The sequence below is a fragment of the Eulemur rufifrons genome, chromosome 27 (genome assembly GCF_041146395.1).
Source record: "Eulemur rufifrons isolate Redbay chromosome 27, OSU_ERuf_1, whole genome shotgun sequence".
Classification (NCBI taxonomy): Eukaryota; Metazoa; Chordata; class Mammalia; order Primates; family Lemuridae; genus Eulemur; species Eulemur rufifrons.
Window position 1 is genome coordinate 4,335,001 of NC_091009.1, and position 21,525 is coordinate 4,356,525.

Genomic DNA, 21,525 nt, shown 5'->3' on the forward strand with positions numbered 1-21,525 from the left:
CGCACTCCTGCACGCGAACCCACCGACCGGGGGAGACGGCCACCGCGGGGGACGACGGCGCCCCACACGCCATCGACACGCAACGCCACCGCAGGCAAGCGGGCGGGCGGCGGCGGACCACGGGAGAGGCCGCTACGGACATACGGGGTAGAGCGATGCAGCACCGGGGGCACGGATGCCCTCCCGGCTACGAAAGCCAGACGGGAGAGAACGAGATGGCTCAAGGCGGCGGCGAGCGGGGTGGGGGCCGCGGGGCGCGGCATAAGGCGACGACGGGGGAAGGGGCCGACGGGCACCAGGAGGCCCGAGGGGAGGGGTGTAGCAAGCCTCAGACGGCAGCCCACCGGCCAGGACACGCACGGGATCTCACCGCCAGTGGCCTCCGCGCACAAGGGCGGTCCCGCGGCACCTGGGACGACCGGCTGCGCCTTCGGCGAGTTCCCCAAACCCCCCGCGCACCTCGCAAGGCCCGGACCCCGACCGCCATCGCGGTCGCGTGTAGCTCCGGAAAAACGCTCTTCTTGCACGCACGCGCGACCGGCCGCCCTCCAACGCCGTCTGGCCCGCCACGCGGAGGCCCGCCGACCGTTCAACCGAGGCACGTCGCCGGGGGGTGGGGGGCGCCATCCAGGGCCTTGGCGGCCAGGGCGACGCCCCCTCCCCGCGGCGAGGTCAGGTTCGGGCAGCGCAGTCGGGCGAACGCTCGTCGCGGGGCGGTCGGCAGCCGTGAGGAAGACAAAAGGAGCACCCTTTCGAACACGGATGAGACCCCGCGAGGGCGAGGCACGAGAGCCCGTGGGAGGCGAGACCTGCGCCGCGACCGGGCCACTGGGGAAACAACGCCACGGGATCCCACCGCCCCAAACCCGAGAGCGGTCCCGCAACACGCCCGTGACGCCAGCCGGCCAAAGCCTTCGGCACCCCCTCGACCCTCCCAACGGGGCCACAGCCTCACCACCGGGGCGTCCCTTCGGCCCTCGGCCCGCACGCCACCGCGCCTAATCCCATTCTCCTCCGTTTCCCAATCCTGTCTCGCTACGGGGGAGCACCGCGCACCGTTGGAACGACCCCCTCATTGGCCGGGCAGTCCCCCAAGCCGCAATCCACAGGCGCCAGCACGGGAGCACCCATCCATCCGCGGCCTGGCACGGGACCGGGTGGAGGGCCACACGCTCACAGGGGATGGGGAGGGGGCGCGAGACGGGCCGCACCACCACCCCCTTCCCCCAGCGCACACCGGGGCGACCCGCGGCCCGGGCACGCAGCGCACACACGCGGGCACCCTTCACAGCTGGAACGCCGGCCGGGCCCGGCGTGACCCTCCCCCAGACTTCAGAGGGGGAGGCGCGGACCACGTTAGGCGAAGAGTGGCACTCGGCCCCCACCGCGGGGGCCGGCGGACCGCTCCCCCCCACGGCAGGGGAGGAGGGAACTCTGCCCACGCACAACTGGCAGCCGCAGGGGCGGCGGCTGACGACGCGCAGAGAGGCGGCGGGCTGGGGGATCCGTCAAACCCCAGAAGAGGACACGCCTTCATGATCGCTAGAGAAGACGCTTTCTCGCCAAAGGTGGATCGCCCCCGACCCCCGGTCGCTCCCGTAAGGGCCCTGGGCGGAGGCGTTCAGGCATGCCCCGGGGGAGGTGTGGGGGGGTCTGCGGCATGGGGCAAAACACGCACGGTTGGCGACTCCTGAGCGTTCGCGGTCGGGGCCCCTGGTCCAAAAGCCACCTCACTTCGAGGGGAACACTCCCCCGTCGGTATGGGAGAGGGGTCACCGAGGCAGACCAGGCCGGTGGCAGAGGCCCCCCACGGGGCCGGCCGGCACCACGTCGCCGGCCCGGCCCCACCACGATCGCCCACACGACCGTGCAACCACCCCCCCCTCGGGCAGAGTGGGAAGAGCACAAGCCGTGCGCTCGCCTTTCGAAGTCCGCCACGCACACATCGTGGGGACACCGAGACAACGCCCCCCGCCCGCCCACGCAGCGCAGGAGGATGCCTCTAGGCTTGCCCGCTTCGACCCCCCAACCCCAAAGCACGCTGCTCAAGGGTGTACCCAACGCAGCAGACGCTGCAGCGGCGACCAGAGGGGGACGCCGGTAACGAGGACAACCACCGCTCGGTTTCGGGCACCTTGGCGAACAACCCGGTGCGCTCCGAGGGCACCACAAAAGGGCCACGCAGACCCAGCAGCCACGCACCAAACGGGGCACGCGACCGGGCAGGCGGCACGGCCCCACACCCGTCCGTCGCGGGCAGGGGGGACCCCGGCCAGGCAACAGCCACACAGGGCGAGCGAGGGCTGCCCGCTGCGTCAAGAGGACTCACGACCCCCCGCCAACGCCACGAGGCCGAGGGCGGGGCGACCGCGGTCGGGCCGGATAGTCTCGCACCCGCGCCTCCCACGCACCGCCCACAGGCGGGGAAGGAGAGGTGAGGTGCCCGCGGGCAGAACGAGAAGAGCGGCCACCATTCACCATGAATGGACCGTCCCTCGCCTGGCACGCGGCTCAAGGCCCGGGAGAGCGCGACGTCACCACATCGATCAGGCCCCGAGGACGGGGAGGGTTGGGGGAGGTCAGTCAGGCCGGCGAGGACAGCGATCGGAGGAGCCCGCTTCAGCCTCGCCAGCCCCGCCTCCCAAGCACAACCCAAAGACGAGGACCGCCTGACACGCAACGGCACAGAGCCAGCGGGGTAAGGGGGAAGGTTGCCGCAAACCTCCCCCCCTCCCCCGGGTGCCGTCTCTCGAGGGGACAAGAGACCAACGCGAGAGGCGGGCACCACCGTCGGGACACTCCGACGCCCTAGAGCCGGCGCGCGGGCCCAGGAGGTCAGCTCAAAGGGAACAGGGCAGGGCGCTGGATCCCCAGGAACCCAGAACCCTGTCCGCGTGCGGAGGCCCAACCCCTCCAGCGACAGTCGCCGAAGGACAGCGTGTCAGTACTAACCTGCAGGCGGAAGATGACGATATGAGGTGATCAAAAACACCGCGCAGGAAGACGGGGACCGAGCCACTTGAACACGCCTGCCCCCACGACACTCGACACGGCCACCTGTCCCCAGCAGGTCCCCAGCGCCAGCAGACAAGGGGCACTCAGGGACATCTGGTCGGCCCCCGTGGCGTAGAGGGCCAGGGAGGCCCTCACCGTCCACGCGCGCCACCCAGGGCCCAGCACGGGGACTTGTGGAGGAGAAAACATCGGGACGGGACCGCCACGGCCCACGAGCGCCCACGGGACGACAGGGGTCGCCCTCGCCGGCCACCCAGGGCCACCCAGGGCCCGGTCCCCGGCCCCAGCACGGGGACTTGTGGAGGAGAAAACATCGGGACGAGACAGCCGCGGCCCACGAGCGCCCGCGGGCCGACAGGGGTCGCCCTCGCCGGCCACCCGCGCCACCCAGGGCCCGGTCCGCGCCCCCAGAGTAGGACTCGGAAGAAGCCACGGACGACTGGGTGCCACTCACAGGGCTGTCCCTGCCTCCTGAGCGGGAACCAGGGAAAATGGGTAGGAAAGGCGAGGCCGAGGGAGAGGGACACGCATGCACGGGACGGCGGCCGGTCGCCGGACACCCTCCTCTCCCGCCCGCGTGTGCCGTCTCCTTCCTGTCCCCGCGGGGTGGGTCGGGTCTCCAAAGCGGCCACAGCGTGCTGGTCGACCTGCCCGGGCAGCCCCGCAAGCCGCCTGGCTGGCTGAGCCTGGAAGCGCGGCGACAACGTCCTCCCGCCACACAGCCCTGCAGGCCCAAGCTCTGCCTCCCAGATGTCCCAGCCGGCGTCCCGGCACGAACCAGATGGCCCCGCGAAGGCTGCTTGCTTCCCGGAACTCAGCCTCGCTCGCATCGGGGACTGTCCCCTGCTTTGCCTGCTGCACCGAAGATTCAGAGGACAAGAGACTTGTAGAAAAGCGGCCGCCAGGTGGAGCCCGACCACAACCGGCGCCAGCCACCAGAGGTCTGCTGCAAAACACGGGGCAACCCTCTGGAGCCCATCATTTCAGAGTCCAGAAGGTCCCCCGGGGGCATCAAACACAGTCCCCCTACTCCCCACGGAAGCCATCGAAAAATGACGGGTCAGTCTAGGGCCACGCCACCCTGAACGCGCCCAATCTCGTCTGATCTTGGAAGCTAAGCAGGCCCCGGCCTGGCTAGCACTGGGATCAAAGAAAGGATGGGTCGGCCCGACCACCGACACCGTCCACCAAACCCGTCTCTGCACAGACCACAACATAGCCGAGAGACAGACAGGCAGAAACAGAAAGAGAGAAAGGGAGAGAAAGGAAAAGAACAGAAAGAAAAGAGACGGAGAAACAGAGAGAGAAAGTCAGAAAGAAGAAAACAGTAAATAAGAAAAGACAGGAAGAGGGCACGGGGAAGAAAGAAAAAGGAAGGGAGGAAGGAGATAGGAAACACAGAAAGACAGAAGGAAAGAAGAAATAAGGAAAGAAAAGACAGGCAGAAAGAAAGAGAATGAGAAAAAGGAAGGAAGGATGGAAGCAGAAAGAAAGACAGACAGACAGACAGAAGGAGGGAAAGAAAGAAAAGAAAAAGAAAGGAAATTAAGAGAGAAAAAGAAAGAGCACGGAAAGATGGAAAGAGAAAAAGATAGAGAGAAGGAAGGAGAGAGAAAGTATAGAAAGAGACAGAAAGGAAGAAGGAAGGAGAGAGAAAGGAGAGAATGAGAAAGAAAGAAGGTAGGAAAGTAGAAAGGGGGAAGAAAGATGGAAAAAACAGAGATAGAAACACAGGATAACAGGAGAAAGGAAGAGAGGAAAGAAAAATGGAAAGAAATACGGAAGGAAGGAAGGCAGGCAGGCAGGAAGGAAGACAGGAAGACTGAAAGAAGGAAACAACAAAGAAGTAAAGAAAAGGCAGAAGGAGGAAGAGAAAGAAAGAAAGAAAGAAGGGGGGGGAGAGATGATAGGATGAGAAAACCTTTCTGTCGTGGAATCATAAAACCCCTTCCTATCTTAGGATCATGAAACCCAGGGTGGAACTATGATACACTTCACATTCTCAGAGCACGCCGGCTGGTGAAACAAAGAAAGAAGTCAGGGACAAAGAGAACACATTCACGGGGCCTGGCCGGGGGCCAGGGTGGGGCGGCCCGAGGCTGTCGCCAGAGCCATCTCTGTGGCAGGACGTCGCAACACGCCTACCGGATTTTCCCATAACGCTCGCCCTCCGCCAGGTGACCCCCGTCATCCACCGATCCAAGTGTCAGCCTGGAAAGGACGGGCTCCCTCGTGGCGGAGGGAGCGTGGGGGCGGGAGTGGGTACACACTGGGTCGCAGGCCTCCTCCCGGCCCCTCTCGGACCACGTCTCTCAGCCCTGGGGCACACTCCCCACCACTAGTCGACCAGAGAGCCCCCGGGGGCGGGGGGCCGGAGGGGGGCGTCCACGACAGGGAGAGAGGACAGGGACCCATCGGCCCGTGCTAGATGCCACGGGTGGAGGCAGGACCTGCTGAAGACACACGAACAGTACGGAGAGGTTCAGAGCGGGGCCTAGGCGCAGCCACTCACGATGATCTCACAGTTGGACTATCTGTCACGGTGGACCGAAGCGCATGAAGTGGGCGCTCCCGGAAACGGCGTGTGTGTGTGTGTGTGTGTGTGTGTGTGTGCGCGCGCGCGCGCGTGCGCCTGTGTGTGGGAGGGAGAGAGAGAGAGAGAGAGAGAGAGAGAGATGGGAGAAGACGGTCGGTACATTCACTCACTCCTGTACCCGGGCCAGTCGTTTCTCCCGAAGGACAGAAATCCATAAAACACCCACGTCTAAAGAGTGTTTACACAGAGCTAACCCTAGGTCGAATCAGTCAGGAGTCGAGTGCGGGGAATCCTATGGTCCCAAACTGGGACTCCAGTCCCGGCCCCATAGCAAAAGGGGGTCATTTCTCAGAAAACGCACGCACACAGAAACGGGTAACGTTTATACAATTTTATACCGTGGTAGTGACTTCCTTCCCCGCGCCCGTGTTCTTAGGATCGGTCTCACTACATAGTACTTTTTTTTTTTTTCTGAGCTTTATTTTATTTTATTGTAATTTCATTAGAGATGGCGGCTTTCATTGTTTTTGTGCACAATAAGAGATGACACTTCAAAATGATGATTTTTTTGATTTTCAGACACCTCATGAGGCACCCACTTACTGAGCTTTTTCACCTTTCCAATTTGTTTCAAATGCCAAATGACCACAGAATGAATGCTCAACATTGAGTTCTTCGGCAACTTCTCCTGTATTTGTAAGAGGATCAGCTTCAATGATTGCTCTCAATTGGTTGTTGTCAACTTCTGATGGTCGGCCACCGCGCTCCTCTTCTTCAGGGTTCTCGTCTCCTTGCAAAACTTCTTAAACCACCACTGCACTGTACATTCCTTAGCAGTTTCTGGGCCAAATGCGTTGTTGATGTTGCGAGTTGTCTCCACTGCTTTATGACCCATTGTGAACCTGTGTAATAAAATCATTTGAATTTTCTTTTTGTATAACATCATTTCCATTGTCTAAAATAAATATAAAATAAACAGCAGATACTAAGTCCTTAGCAAAAAAACATAAAGTGAGAAATGCGGATTAAAATAATATATAACATAACCACGTTTATTTAAGAATGTATTCCAATATCAAATGGCAAATGTTAGCAATGCTAAAACCACAATTACTTTTGCACAAAGCTAACACAAATTAAAGTAATAATAAATATCTTTTTTCCCTTTAAAATTGACAAAACCTGAAAATATTGATAATATCTAGTGATGGTGAAGAAATGGGGAAGTGAATATTTACATATTGTTGCTTGTAGTATACTTCGAACAAATTATTTGAGAAGTAATTCAGCAGTACTTGCTATAATTCAAAACAAGCACATCATTTGCATCAGCATTTCAACTTCTAGCAATCTAGGTCATGAAAATAAAAGCCTAAGTGTGTAAGGGTATATATGTGCAGCTGGATTTTTGTATTATAAGCAACATTGAAAAATTTGGAACAATCTAAATAAACATAAAGAAATGACTGAATAAACTACAATGCCACCATATAATTGAGTATTATGCAACCAATATAAAAGACAAATCTACATATTGACTTGGTAGTGTAAAAGCCAAATTTTAGCTCAGTAAGCACATAATGACTCCATTCTTGGAAACATAAAAGTGTGTGGTTATTTATACATATAGATTTGTTGCATATACTCAAGAAAATGTCACAAAGGAACTTAACATAGGTCACTTTTGGGAAGATAGAATTTGATGAGTGGGTGATACAACAAATGTTCACTTAACAACTTTAGATAATTGTTTTAAAGTAGTGGAATTACAAATTATTTTTCATTTTTGTTGTTTTCTAACATTTTTCTGAAATAGAGAGCAAATAATGGCTGGATCAGGATCCTGGAGGAGACTGTAGAGGAAGGAACCAAGGGTATAAGCAGAAGGACGCACTTCAAACACAATGAATACTTCACTCCGCAAGCGCGTGACAAGAGGGAAGAATTGGTGGGGATGTAGATCTGCAGGGAGGTAAGAGGTAGGGTCGGAGAGTTAGGAGTGGAGACATCTTGCCTGATGATCCTGTGTTCTAAGTAAAAATGAGAAGGAAACCTGGGCTTGAGGAGAGTGGTGAAGGTTTGGAGTCGTCAAAGAGGAAAAGATGCTGACCAATGACAAGTGAGGAAAAATCCACCTGTGAAGTTTTTCTTATCTAGGCCTAGCGGTGGCCCCTCACTGCAAGACACTAACAGCAAGACAGGCTAACGATGCAGTCTTGGTTACTTCCCAGAAAGAGGAGAATGGATTCGGTGGACTGCCATCATTCTCTGCCACGTTGTGACTACCTTAGATGTTTTTTGTAACGCAGATCACTTTTCCTATCCCCTCACGCATCCATATTCAATTTGACACTCACCCACCCTCAATTTGAAATTCGTTTTTTAAATGTTATTATTTATTTTTTTAGTTGACAAAATTGCATACATTTACAGTGCACAACATAATGTTTTACAATATGTATATGTTGTGGAATGGCTAAATCAAACTAACATATGCATTACCTCATATACTTTTTTGTGGTGACAACATGAAAAATCTACTGTCTTAACACTTCAAGTTTTTTTTTTAATAAAGACATCATACACTTATTGGAGCTAAAAATGACCTTTGAAATAAGCATTGTATCTATTAAGCAAAAATTATTCCTATGGAAGGTGATAGCATGATAGGTAACATAAACATATTGCAAATAATTTTATGCGAAATGCATAAAAGAGCATGGGTGAATAATTTGAACTGATGCATTTTTTTTAGTACCAGGAGCTTCTCCAAATTCTAAAATTTGCACCATATTCACAATCTTCAAAACACTATCCAAGGATACACCATGTTTTTGAAAGGACTACACTGCCCTCTACAGCTTCAGCATAAGTAATACCGTTTGTGGGGAAAAACCAGCAGTTGGAACATCAACACGGAAGTGTGTGCGATTAACACGCCTCAGAAATTCACTTTTCCTTCTTGAACTGAATGAAAGCATTAAAATTTTAATAAAATTTAATAAATTATATTTATTTTAATAAATAAAATGAAAATATTAAAATAAAGATCACATTTTAAGCGAAGTGTACTACAGTATGTATAACAGGTACCTATTTATGTAAAAAGATACGAAATATAGAAAAAGATGCATATATGTGCATATCTGTACATTACTTTGAGGAGAACCCTTTAGGAAATGACACAGTTGCCTACAGGGAGGCAAACTGGCACCTTAGGGGTTAAATATGAGATTTATTTTTCACTGTGGATCTTATTGTAAAACTTGAACTTTTTGATCATACACATTCATTAATCTTACCAGTAACAAAAGAGTTAATCAGTGAAGACTTTACTAATAATTACCTACCAGAGAAGTTTTATGCATCCAATGTTAAGCATCTCTTTCCAGAAATTACATAACTTCAGATAAGTTATGTAATCTTTGTGCCTGCCGTGACCACTCTATTTAAATTAAAGCATACCTTCCTTAACTCTAGATTACCTTATTAGCTACAGCCCAACATCTTCACAATGTAGCCACAAAAAGGGTAGTGTATACTAGCTCACATTTGGATAACAAAACAAATCTTGAATGAGTACACTCTATTTTATATCCTGTTTTTATCTTTTAACTATTTTTTTAAGTTGAGAGAAACTAATTTTTATGGTTTCTCTCAAATATTAATTATGAAATAGTATACAATGAAAAGTAAACCTATTTCCAACTCAGTCCTTCTCGCCAAAGGAAGCTAGATACATTCTATATATCTTTCCAGAAATTATGCCAATAAGTATTTATTGAGTGATGGAATAAGCAATATTTTAATTGAATGTTTATTCTGTGCCAAGCATCTTTCTAGGTGCAGTGGATAAGGAGTAATCAAAACTGTCACTGACTTCATAGAGTTGACACTCTAGTGAGAGAAGGCAGATAATATATACATAAATTAATACATACATACAATGTCTAAAAGTTATAAGTGATATTTAAAAAGGAGAAGGTCAAAGGAACAGAAGTAACAGACAAGGGAGTTGCTGTTTTATGCAGAGAAAGCTTTGAGAGGATGACATTTAACCAGATATTGGATTCAGTGGGAAGGAGGACACACGGGTATCGGGGTAATTGTCTACCAGCCAGAAAGAACAGCCAGCACAAAGGCCTTAAGAGGGAGTGTGTACAGGATTCAAGAAAATGCCAGGCCAGGTGCAGTGGCTCACACCTGTAATCCCAGCACTTTGGAAGGCTGATGTGGGAGGATCACTTTTGCGGCCAGGAGTTTGAGACTAGCCTGGGCACCACAGTGAGACCCCATCTCTATTTTTGAAAATATACATATATTTCTAAAAGAAAACTAAAAAAAATTACAGCTGACTACTTTGTTAGAAACCATGCAAGCAAAAATGAGTGGAGTGAAATATCTAAATTATTGGAAAAAAAAAAACCCACCAACCTAGAGTTATATATCTGGCAAAATTATTCTTCAAGAGAGAGGAGAAATTAAAAGGAAAAAAACTGCCAAGAGGCCAGTGTGGCTGTTGTGTAAGGCCAGAGTACTGATAAGGAACAAGATCACATAAGGCTTGGGAGACGAATGAAAGATTTGTGTTTTATTCTTAGAGAATCAGAGGGTACAGGGGAGGCTTTGGGGGTCTTCAGAGAGGAGTGGTATGACCCAACTTACATTTTTTAAAGGATCCCTCAAATTGCTAGGTTGAGAATAGACTGGCAGTGTAGGTGGGAAAAGGTAGAGTCAGAGATGAGTTCAGTGTCAGATGATGGCATTTTGGACCAGGTGGCTAGCATAAGTTGTGACAAATGGTCATATTCTGGAATATTCTCAAGGTAGCCCCATAGAATTTTCAGGTACATTGAATGCAGACTTTGAGAGAAAAGGAGGAAGTTGAGCAGCATGACTGGATACCTGGAAGGATGATGGATGCGCCCTCAATTGAGATGCAGAAAACTGCTGAGAAAGCAGTTGGTGAGAAGGAGATTATGAATCAGTGTTGGACATTTTAAGTTTAGAGTATCTATTAGATATCTAAGATGGGAGAAATTACGCCATATGTTTGCTGCTGAGACTGGCTTATTAGAGCAGGAGAAGATGCCAAGGCAGAACAGAGAGGAGTAAGAAGGGGAAAGGATCTAGTGTACACATGGAGAGATCTTCAGAGGGGAGAACGGATGTTCACCTAGATACAACCGGGAAGGCAGGTATGTGGGCACAGGCACAGGTAAGTGGATAGACAGGTTGACAGGAGCTAGTGCAGAGTCCCTTCTGCAAGCTTCTGTTTTCATAGTGAAATAAAGAAATTCTTGTTTGAAGGAATTAATAAATCCCTTTTTACTCTCTTGCTTAAAACCCTCCCCAGGCTTCCTCTCACCATGAGAATAAGATCCAAATGTTTTATCACAGCCCACAAGTCCCCACAGGATCTGGCCCCGCCCACCTCTCTCCATTGCCCCAAATGCTCCAGCCACAGCGGCCTTCCTTCTGTGTCTCAGACACATGACAAACTCAGACAACCATGGGTTCACCCTCTGTCTGGTACGTCCTCTCTCTTATCCTCATCACATAAGTTTTACCTCAAAGTTCACCTCCCCAGGCCTTTCTTGAACTTCCCATCTACAGTGTCCCCTCCTCCCACCATGAATTATTTTACTCATTTATTCTGTATTGTCTGCTTCTTCCCACAAGAATGTGTTTCCTAAGAAACTAGCACCCCTACTCCTGGCTCCCCCTCCCCCTCTCTTCTCTTTCCTGATTTGGCTTTAGTTTTCTTCTCAGTACTCATCAGAACCATATCTGGCACATAGCAGGAGCTCAGTCACTATTTCTTGATGAACAATTTTGACAATTTAAATGAAAAAATGGATATAGAGCATATAGCAGAGAGCCTGACATTTAGTAAATATTTGATAAATGTTACCTGCAATGGTGAAGGCAACAAAGACAGCCACGGCAACAATCAGAAGCACAACTCTGAAAGGCTGATGCCTCTTCTGTACTCTTGGACCAATTCCCTTTTGTCTCATCAGAGACTTTCATTGATCATGTCCTTCTTCCTCTTGATAGCATCCTTCCCTTCAAGTAAATATTAATATGCGCAATATTAGCCCACCATTAAAAACAAAAACAGTTAAAACATACCTTCCTTAACTCTGGGTCTTATTAGATACAGCCAAGTGTCCTCATAGTTTAGCAATTAAAAAAAATAGTCTATACTAGTTCACAACTGGTTAACCAAAACAAATCTTGAATAAGTAGACTCATTTTTATTTAACACTCTTATCTATTGACTAGTTTCTTTAAATCGAAAAAAACTACTTAATATTTGCATGGTTACAATATTAATAACTATAAAATAATATTCAATAAAAGATCTATTATCTAATTCAGTGCTCACTCTGCAAAAAACTGGCATATCTGTGTATCTTTCCAGAAATTATATACGCATATCCAGACATATAAATATCTTTTGAAAATACCAATATGCACACAATTCTACACCTTAGGTTTCCTTTAGTTAATAGGTATCATGACTAGCTTTCAAAAGTACACAGAAAGAGCTATATCATACTTTTACTGGCTACGTAGTGTTCCATTGGGTATGAATGTAATGTCATCCATTTAACTAGTGCCATATTTACTGGCATTTAATGTGTTTCCAGTCATTTGTTCTTGTAAAGAATGCTGGAATTAATAGTCTTGTATATGTGTATGTATATTCGTGTATACATTTCATATATACATACTTTTTCAAATATATCCATACATAAATTCTTAAAAGTACAATTGCTGGCATAAAAAGCATATGTGTCTTCAGTTTTTATCAATATTGACAAATTACTTTCTAAATATTAATAATTTTTTTAAATCAGTAGAATTTTTGACTCCTCTAAACTATGAACAATTACTAAGTGCTTTGTTTCACATTATTGTTGAGGGATAGCGGATAATTATTTATATTCCCTGTATCAAAGCAGAAAAGGACTGAAACCATATTAAAGAAAATGTTAGTACCTTCTACGATACATACAGTTGTCCCCCCTTATCCAGGGTTTCACTTTCCACAGTTTCAGTTACCTGTGGTCATCCATGGTCCAAAAATATTAAATGGAAAATTCCAGAAATAAACAACTCATAAGTCTTAAATTGCACACTGTTCTTTCTGTACTGAAATTTCTCACCACCCCACACAGTAGGTGAATCATCCTTTGGTCCAGTGCATCTCTGCTACACATGCTACCAGCCTATTAGGCACTTAGTAACCATCTCCATGATCAGATCAAATCCTCTGTCCTGGTTCCATGGTGTTTGTGTTCAAGTAACTCTTATTTTACTTAATAGACTTAATAGTAGAATGAAGTAAATACTACATAATAGTGGTCCCCAAACTCAAGAATAGTGGTGCTGGCAATTCGATATGCCAATGAGAAACTGTAAAGTGCTTCCTTTAGGCAGAAAAATGAAAGTTCTAGACTTAATAAGGAAAGAAAAAAATTATATGCTGAGGTTGCTAAGATCTACATTAAGTGAAAGTCTTCCTCAGTAAAACTGTGACAAAGGAAAAAGAAATTCTTGTATAGCATATAGAGGGTTCAGTACTACTTGTGGTTTCCAGCCCCACTAAGGGGCTTGGAATGTATCCCCCTCAGATTGGGGAGAGGAAGGGGAAAATACTGTGTTTAAGACAAAGGAAAACCAAGCACTATTTTGGGGAAAGAGATTCTGTATTTAGAATAGCTCAGTGTTGGAGATAAGTTCTGTGTGCCTCTGCAAAGGCTCCTTGCTTACCCAGTTTGAACCAGTTAGGTGGTAAAGAAGAAAGGATGAGGTCACTCATTGGTCACTCCGTAACTTTGAGCACTGATGGTTCTGCAGTGGTGACTGACCTGCACGATCCTCCTAATGATCCTGAAATGCAGGATCTGTGATAGTTGGGCTCACTTAGAATTTCATTTTAACTTCTTATGTAGTTGTAATTCAAGTAATGTTTTTAAAGTTTTAACATGGATGTCCAAGTTTCAAGCTGGTGTACAAATCTTGGCACACAGCCAGACTGGTGTAAGCCTTGAGAAAGATAAGAGAGTTTAACAGGGGTGTGCTTTCTTTTGAAGCTGGACATTTTCTTTGATCTTTCAAGCATAAAGTAATTGTATATGGTAAAAAAAAAAAAAAAAAAAAAAGTAGCTTTCTCTTTCAGCTAATGAAAGTATCAACACATTAAATGAACTTTTCCAGTCCTCAGTAGTTCTTTCCCCTAAGTCAGCCTCTTAGAAACCCCCAGCCTATGGAAACAAGAGTTAAAGACACAGAAAGAAAAAAACCTAAACTCAAATAGTTTGTCAGGAGCACAACGAGCTTCTTACCTGTCTAGACCGGCCAGTGAGTTTCAACTTTCGTCGTTTGAGGTCTTTTCTTTCTTTCTTTCTTTTTTAAACTGTTAGTGTGGTTTAAAAAAAAAAAATCGTAATTCTCTTTTAGTGGAAAAGTACATGTCCCTGCCTTGTTTCTTCTACAGATCGCAAACTCTTCAAGGGAGGGGGTGGAGGACAGTGTTCAGGGGCTTTTAGCAAATAGCAGTGTCCGGCTATTACCGAGACGGCCGCTCTCTGTCAGGCCACCGTCCCGTCCATGCGACCCCCCTCCCGCTCGCCGCCAGACTCCGTCAGGTGTGCGCCGCCTGCCATCGCGCTCCCCCGCACCGCGCCGCAGGTGGACTCGTCCATGACGTCACGAGACAGCGACCCAATCAGAGGCGGCGTTTTGGAAATTTTCAACTTAAAGGCGGGTCTGCCGTTGCGCCCTGAAGCGGCGGCGGCGGAGGGTTTGGGCCACTTTCCTGGGGCCCAGCGTGAGAAAGCTGGCGGAGGAAGGCCCCGTGGCGGTCTACGTGGGAGTCCGGCCGCTGAGCAGCAGGTAGGTGGCCCAGACCGCGGCGGGGCGCAAAGCTGCCGGCGGCGCGGGCCCGGGGCGGAGGGGCGAGTGCTCCAGCCTTTCCCAGAGCTGCTTTCTGGGGTTTGCTTGTCTGTGAAGTGACAGGGAAAGATCCGAGATCTGGAAGATAACTTCCAGTTGCGAGATTCACCTAACTCTAATGCGGGCTCGCTGACGTTGAAGACCTTCACCTGCTGTTTTTCCGACATCTGAACTGTTGAGCCTAAGAATACTGAATTATAGAAATGGCCCCTGTATTTCTGGAGACAAGATGTGATTTCAGAAGTCAAATAAGGCTTTGCCTTAAGGAAAAAGTAAATGTGTTAGTTCAAAAGCTGCCTCGTCTCAGGAGAGCGTCTTGCTGGTCAGTAGAAGCTGCATTTCAAAGAGACAGCTGTAAACTGGGCCTTTGGTTCTCACCTGTTTTGAAAGACAAGGCAGGCCTCCCTTAGGACCAAAGGTTGCCGGTGCTGACAAGTGGACCCCCGGAGATGAGAGCTAATCAGATAGATATGCTAATGCCCAAGCCGGGCCCAGATGGAATCATGAGGTTAAAGTAATTAACACAAAGCACAGCCCATGTTGACTTCTGGGATCATGTCTGTCTCCAAGAACACAATCACCGGAGCCAAGATGTCTCTGTTTGTTGCTAAAGTAATAGCCTTATCATAAAACTTAGAAGTTTGCCCCAAGATGATTTTATAAACCATTGTTCCCCTAGTTAGAGTTAGTTAAAGGATCTGTAGCAGCCTTTTAGGAGACTTTGACCCTAAAGCAAACTGCCTGTTAGTATGCAAATCCCGTTGCCCTTGGCAACAGGGAAGCCTGGTGTACCCTATATAATACCTATGTGAAGTTTCAGTCAGGGAGATATTTTATGCGGGTAAAATATTTCCATCCGGATACCCTCCTTTATCTATTTTCATAAACTTTTACTTTATAAACTATATCTTTGGCTCTGTCTATTATTATTGCCATTACTTTATATTTTTATTTCTGTTTCCTACTATATTTTTCATCCTTTGCGATGACCCCTACCTGAGAGACCAGATCGGAGGAAAATACCTCTTTGCAGGGAGCGTAGCTAACTCGCCGCGCTGAACCTCCTTACCCCATTCCATGCCCTAAAGAAGTCGTATGGGAGAGTGGTCATTTTAAGCTTAATTGGCTACTTCTAAACTCCCTGAGGGCAAGGACTAGTCTGTCTCATTGCATTCAATAGACACTCAAGACTGCATCCATTCAGTCGTGCTACAAATACTTATCTATATGCATATATGTATTTTAGTACACCGTTACAGCACTGAACAGACGCTACCACATTGCCCTGTGGATCTTCCATTGTAGTGGAGAGACAGAACATAAAGTTAAAAATATAGAGTGTTAAGTGGTTATACGTAAGTAATAAATGCTATGGAGAAAAACAAGGAAGGGGAATAAATGAAGTCAGTTTGTTTTAGTAGCCGCTGGTCCTCGACCCCAAGGGCTAACATTTTCTGTGTCTGAGAAATTTTCATTGAACACAGGGTTTAATTACAGAGAATATCAAGATCTGGGATTTCCTGGTTTTAAGGAGCTCCTTCTCTAATACATTAGAAGACAACAACATAAAGAAGCCATTACAATAGGTTGTGACAAGTGTTATGATGGGCAGGTGGAGAATGTTTGCTAAAATGATTAGTCCATAAGAGAGATGACAGTTTGGGTGGGGTGGGCTCGTGTCAGGAGAGTCCTGACAATTTTCACAAGTGAAACAATAGATAAGTTACTTAATGGAAAGGAAGGTCAGAATATTCTAGGCCCAAAGGGGTTAAATCTGTCATTTTGAGAAGACCTTCAAGTAGAGCTTAGGGTTCATGTAGAAATTTAGAGGACGATGAGGTTGGAGAGTGAAATGACATGATCCAGGTCTCATGTGCTATGCTAAGGATTTCATAAGTTTCCAGAAAGTTTTCAAGAGTTTTAAGCAAGAGGGACATAATCAGTTTCATTTTTAATCTATCCTCTCAGCTGCCAGTGTTGGGTGAAAGGGCGAATGAATGGTTTCACAAGAAACTCCCATGACAGGGCAAGAGGCACTGAAACCCCATTTAAGAGAGCTGAATCCTCAAAGCTGGATTTTCCATCTTTCTCTTATAAGTGATACATTATTACTATCTTTTAAAATAATCTTCATCTGGGCATGGTGGCTTATGCCCGTAATCCTAGCACTTTGGGGACTAAGGTGGGAGGATCCCTTGAGGACAGGAGCTCAAGACCAGCCTGGACAACATATGGATACACCACACCTTCACCCCCTACAAAAAATACAAGCATGGTGACACAGGCCTGTAGTCCTGTCTACTTGGAATGCCGAGCCAGGAGATAACTTGAGACCAGGAGTTTGAGGTTGCAGTGAGCTATGATTGTACACCTGCACTCTAGTGCCAGCAACAGGGCAAGACGCTATCTCAAAATGTTCTTGAGAAGATGAAATCTTAAATTATCCTTTCTATAACATGACTTTTATGACCAATTATGCTAAAATGCAGTCTTATATTTTTAGAGAAGAAGAACTTGGAGAAACTGCCCAAGTTTACTGGAAAATTGACAATAATGCCATTTACGAAGTTGATGGAAGTAATTCCTTCAATTTTGGTAAGATATAAGAGCATCAAAAATTAGCTTGCTATTCTTTTGCTATTAAGAGTACAGAAGGCTTATCAATAATACTAGATTTATTACTAAAGATCAGACTAAGACTTTTGTAAACTGCTTCATTGAAAATGAAAAATTGTTTAGCCATCAGGTATGATACGTGAGGTAATAAATTGATATTTAAAGCACAGTTATGTAATTTGTATCCAGACAAATTCCAGACCCCATGTGCAACCACTGTGGTCTACTGCCTTGTAAAAACACATAGGATCATTAACTTGTAGTATATTTTTTGTCTTTGAGGACCAAAACATTTTACCTCAAGGAGAGGTTTTATCAAAGGACCAAAAAGTTGAAGAAAATACTGTCTTAAATATTTTATCATCCTAGATTGACAATTTTATTTCTTTGTGTAATTACTAGTTCAGAATGAAAACACATTTGATTTGTTTGGTTTAACTTCAAATGTGTTGTTGTTTCGCAGATCATGTCTTTCATAGTAATGAAACTACTAAAAATGTGTGTGAAGAAATAGCAGCACCAATGATCGATTCTGCCATACAAGGCTACAATGGTTTGTATTCGCTCAGTGTTGCAGAAACATTTTAGTCTTGGGTGTCTGTGCAACATGTATTGATAGTTCTATCCACTGCAGATTCATTTTAAATCTTTGTGTGAGTGCATTTTGTTTGTTCAGGGACTATATTTGCCTATGGGCAGACTGCTTTGGGAAAAATGTATACTATTATGGGTTCAGAAGATTACTTAGGACTTATGCCCAGGGCAATTCATGACATTTTCCAAAAAATTAAGAAGGTAAATAACTTAGCTGAATTTCTAGTATATACTGGTAAAAGTAGCAACAATCTTAGTGTTTTTCTTGTGTAATCATAAAAGGAAGTAAATTTACAGTTATCTCTTGATTATCCATGGGGAAAGAAGAGAGGCATAACCTAGATTTACTTTTATCCCAACAAACTTACTTTTTAAAGCTTAAAGTTCTTTTATTCTTTCCCTTGAATCCTGCAACAGTAATACTTTCAACAAAAACTAGTCATTAAGGAACAGGCATATATACAAGCCGCCATGATAGGTATACAGAAGGCAATCAAGAACTGTGGGTTGACTGACTGATGAGTAGGAAATAGCCCAATGGATGGCTTAGGGAAGAATGTTCCAGGAGGAGACCTGTATGTACAAATGCTTGGAGTTGTGAAGCAGCATGATATGTATTCTTTGGACTCAAGATTTTCTGGTGGCAGGGGCATTTTAAACCACATTGAGGGATTTAAATGTGACATGCTAGGGACAAAGAAAAGCCATATATGTGACATTAGAATTGCAGTTTAGAAAGATGTAGCTGCTGTGCTGATCACATTGGCTGGGCCTCCACAAGGATTGTGGCTCCGGAAAAGGAACAAATTGGATAAATTGGAGAGCTATTTGAGAGGCAGACTCAACAGGACTTTGTGATTGGAATTTAAGGGCAGGGAAAGGGAGATGTCCAGAATGACATGCAAGTATTGCTTGCCTTCCTGGATAGCAGGTGGCAGTATTCATTGAGTGAAGGGACACTGAATGAAGAGCAATGGAGATACTGAACATTTTATTTGGTACTTCTTCAGTTTGAGATGGTGGGCAGTGGAAATGCAAATACATGAAAATAAAGTAGAAGAGCTAAGATACAGTTAGTCGATTTGGGCGTTAACTACTACAGATCTAAATTAAAGTCATGGGAATGAATGAGCTTATTTGGTGAACATGTTGAGAATGAAAATAACAGAAAGCCAAGGGCAAAATCTCAAGAAATAACTTTTCAGATGAAGGCAGAAAAAGAATCCATAAAGGAACCCAGGTTTAGCTCTAGAATTAAGAATGAAATGAGGTGAATACGGTAACTAAGGAAAGAGAATATTTCAGGCAGCTAGTGGTCAGTGGTGTCATAGTCTGCCAAGAAGTTAAATAAGATAAAGATAGACAAAAATTCTTTATGTTTAGAAACAAGGAGCTCATTTGCAAATGTAATTTGAGTTATGTGGTGGGGGTGAAAGCCAACTTACAGGGTGAGATGGCCCATAGAAATGGGGTCTCAAATATATTCGAAGGAATTGGCTTTAGATAGGAGGAGAAAGACCTCTTGAATTGTAACATAGAGGAAAGGATAGGCCTCCGTGCAGGCAGTACTTCTATAAATGTAAGCGTACACTTTCTTTGTGGAATAAGTTTAATTTTTCTGCGGACATGGCAGGTGATGGTAGAGTCACAAATTTGTAGAGATACTAAGGGTTTGAAATAGTCTAGCCTTTGTAGGTAATGGAAAAGAAAGCTGACAGGGGGGAGAGGAGCCCTGCCATGTAGCATTAAGGACCTGATTAACGTTGGCAGCCAGTCTTCTGGCTTTATGGCTCTGGCAGTGCTCAGGAAGCTGATAAAGGTTCAGAACGCAATGTATTCACCTGGGTATACATTGTGTGGTATAGGTGTGAGGCACAGAAAATACGGCAAATAATTTGAGGATATTGACTTCAAATGTCAAACATAATTAAAATAATGATATGGAATCTAAGATGATGAGATGAGAAGCAAGAGGGAGCTGGCCAGAAGAAAGTCATATAACAAGGGAATAGAGTCCCTGGTAAGCTAAATAGCTTTAATTGGATTAACCTAATAAATGAGTTGGGAAGGATGGCAACTGGAGTAAGTGCAGAAGGTCTAAGATTTAGGTTTATGAGTTTCAGATAATGACAAGGTCCAGGGGTGGCATTGGGAGCAAACGAGGTTGAGCTAAAGGTTATGGGAGTCAAGGACGTTTATATGACTAGGCTTTTGCAGAATGGGCTGTGGAAAATGCTGTTCATTTCAAGCAGAAGGGCAGTGTGTGGAGAGGCTTGAGAGAGCACGTAGTATGTTCTGGAGACAACAGATAATCTGGAGAGGCAATGTGGTAGGGTAGGCTCTGAACTTGTAGGCATGAGCTCAGCCACCAACTGGCTGTACAACCTTAAACAACTTCTCCAAACTTGCTGGGCACACAGCTCATATAGTAAAAGGATCTAGTAAGAGAACGTAACCCATAGGGTTGTTGAGAGGATCACATAAGATGAGATGGTACGTGTACCTAGTAAAGGCGCAAGAGAACAGTGGAGACTGTGAAACCTGGAAAAACACACATACTTAAGAGTCAGGCAGAGGAACAGAAACAGCAAAGCGGAGTGAGTAGTAAGGATACCCAACTGGGTAGGATCAGAAGCTGGAAACAGAGGGGTCCCTGAAGGGATGAGGAGCCAGTGGATAAATGATGAGAGAGAACAAAGTAGGAAAAAAACAAAATGGTAGCTAGAGCAAAGTCTTATTTATCTTTAAAAAAACTCAACCAGAGAGGCTTGAGCATTTGTGAAGCAGAGAGGAGGGAGTCAGTGGAGATGACAGATGGACACATAACTGAATGAGCAAGTCTCAAGAGAGAAAGGAAGCAATGAGGTCAGGGGCACTGGTGGAGGCATTTGCTTTACCAAGGAAACTAGAAGGGAGTTGGCATTGGGAAGTACCCTGTGAAAGATTTATTTGCTGAGGGAAGTTCAGATGGGCTACCTGTGATATTACCTGTGATCTGTTCCTTCCCAGTTAGGGCTGGTACCCACAGGGGGTCGCTACGGTGATGGCAGCAGCAGCTGTCCCTCCTGTCTAATGACAGATTGTTTCAATGGTTGTAAGTCAACAACTTCCTTTCAAATAAGTCCCAAAGAAGCTTGTAAGTAACACTTCAAATAAAAAGTGAAATTTAAACAGTAATTTGATCATATTATTATACTATGGGGTTAAACACTCATTTGAAAAGTTTGAGTATATTTTCTGATCTTGGGATGTCCTTAGACTAGTAAGAGATCAAACTAGGCTCAATAAAAATTCTACCAAGTGAGTGGCTTTCAAAAATAGAAACTAGTTACCTTGTTTGAAACCAGACCTCTGTGACATAATTTTGATTTGAAGAGTTACTTGGTGCCTTGGCAAAATTAACAAAATGAAGGACTCAAACTATGCAAGTGGATTTCAAATGCCAACAACTATAACAACAAATCACATAAGCCTGCTATAACTCTATTAGGAGAAATTGATGAATGTGAGTTCTTTTTCAAGTGAATCTACTTGTAATTATAAAATTATAAAAGCCTCCTTATAAAGAGAAGCTAGTTATAACTTAGTTAATGTGATAAACATGATTTTAAAATAAAGTGTGTGTATTCTGTATGTGATTGCAATGGAGATTATTTATGATAAAAATAAGTAATTTTAAGAAAATAAACATTTATGAAGTTCTTTATTAATTCCAAATCTCTGAAGAATGATGCACTATAAGGGGAAACACACAAGAGAAAGGTGTTTTTGTTTCTTTGTTCTAATCATTATCCAAT

At 46.0% G+C, this 21,525-nt stretch overlaps 1 long non-coding RNA gene and 1 pseudogene across 1 annotated transcript; one reads left to right on the top strand and one right to left on the bottom strand.

Annotated features, from left to right (window-relative positions):
* Positions 1 to 5,975: 5,975 nt before the first annotated feature.
* Positions 5,976 to 14,216, bottom strand: LOC138375745 (uncharacterized). The gene is made up of 3 exons (XR_011231554.1): positions 13,909 to 14,216; positions 11,466 to 11,620; positions 5,976 to 6,453 (listed from the first exon to the last, which is right to left on the bottom strand). It is a non-coding gene; the product is annotated as an uncharacterized lncRNA (long non-coding RNA).
* Positions 14,217 to 14,266: 50 nt separating this feature from the next.
* Positions 14,267 to 21,525, top strand: part of LOC138375858 (centromere-associated protein E-like) — a 37,122-nt pseudogene continuing 29,863 nt past the window's right edge.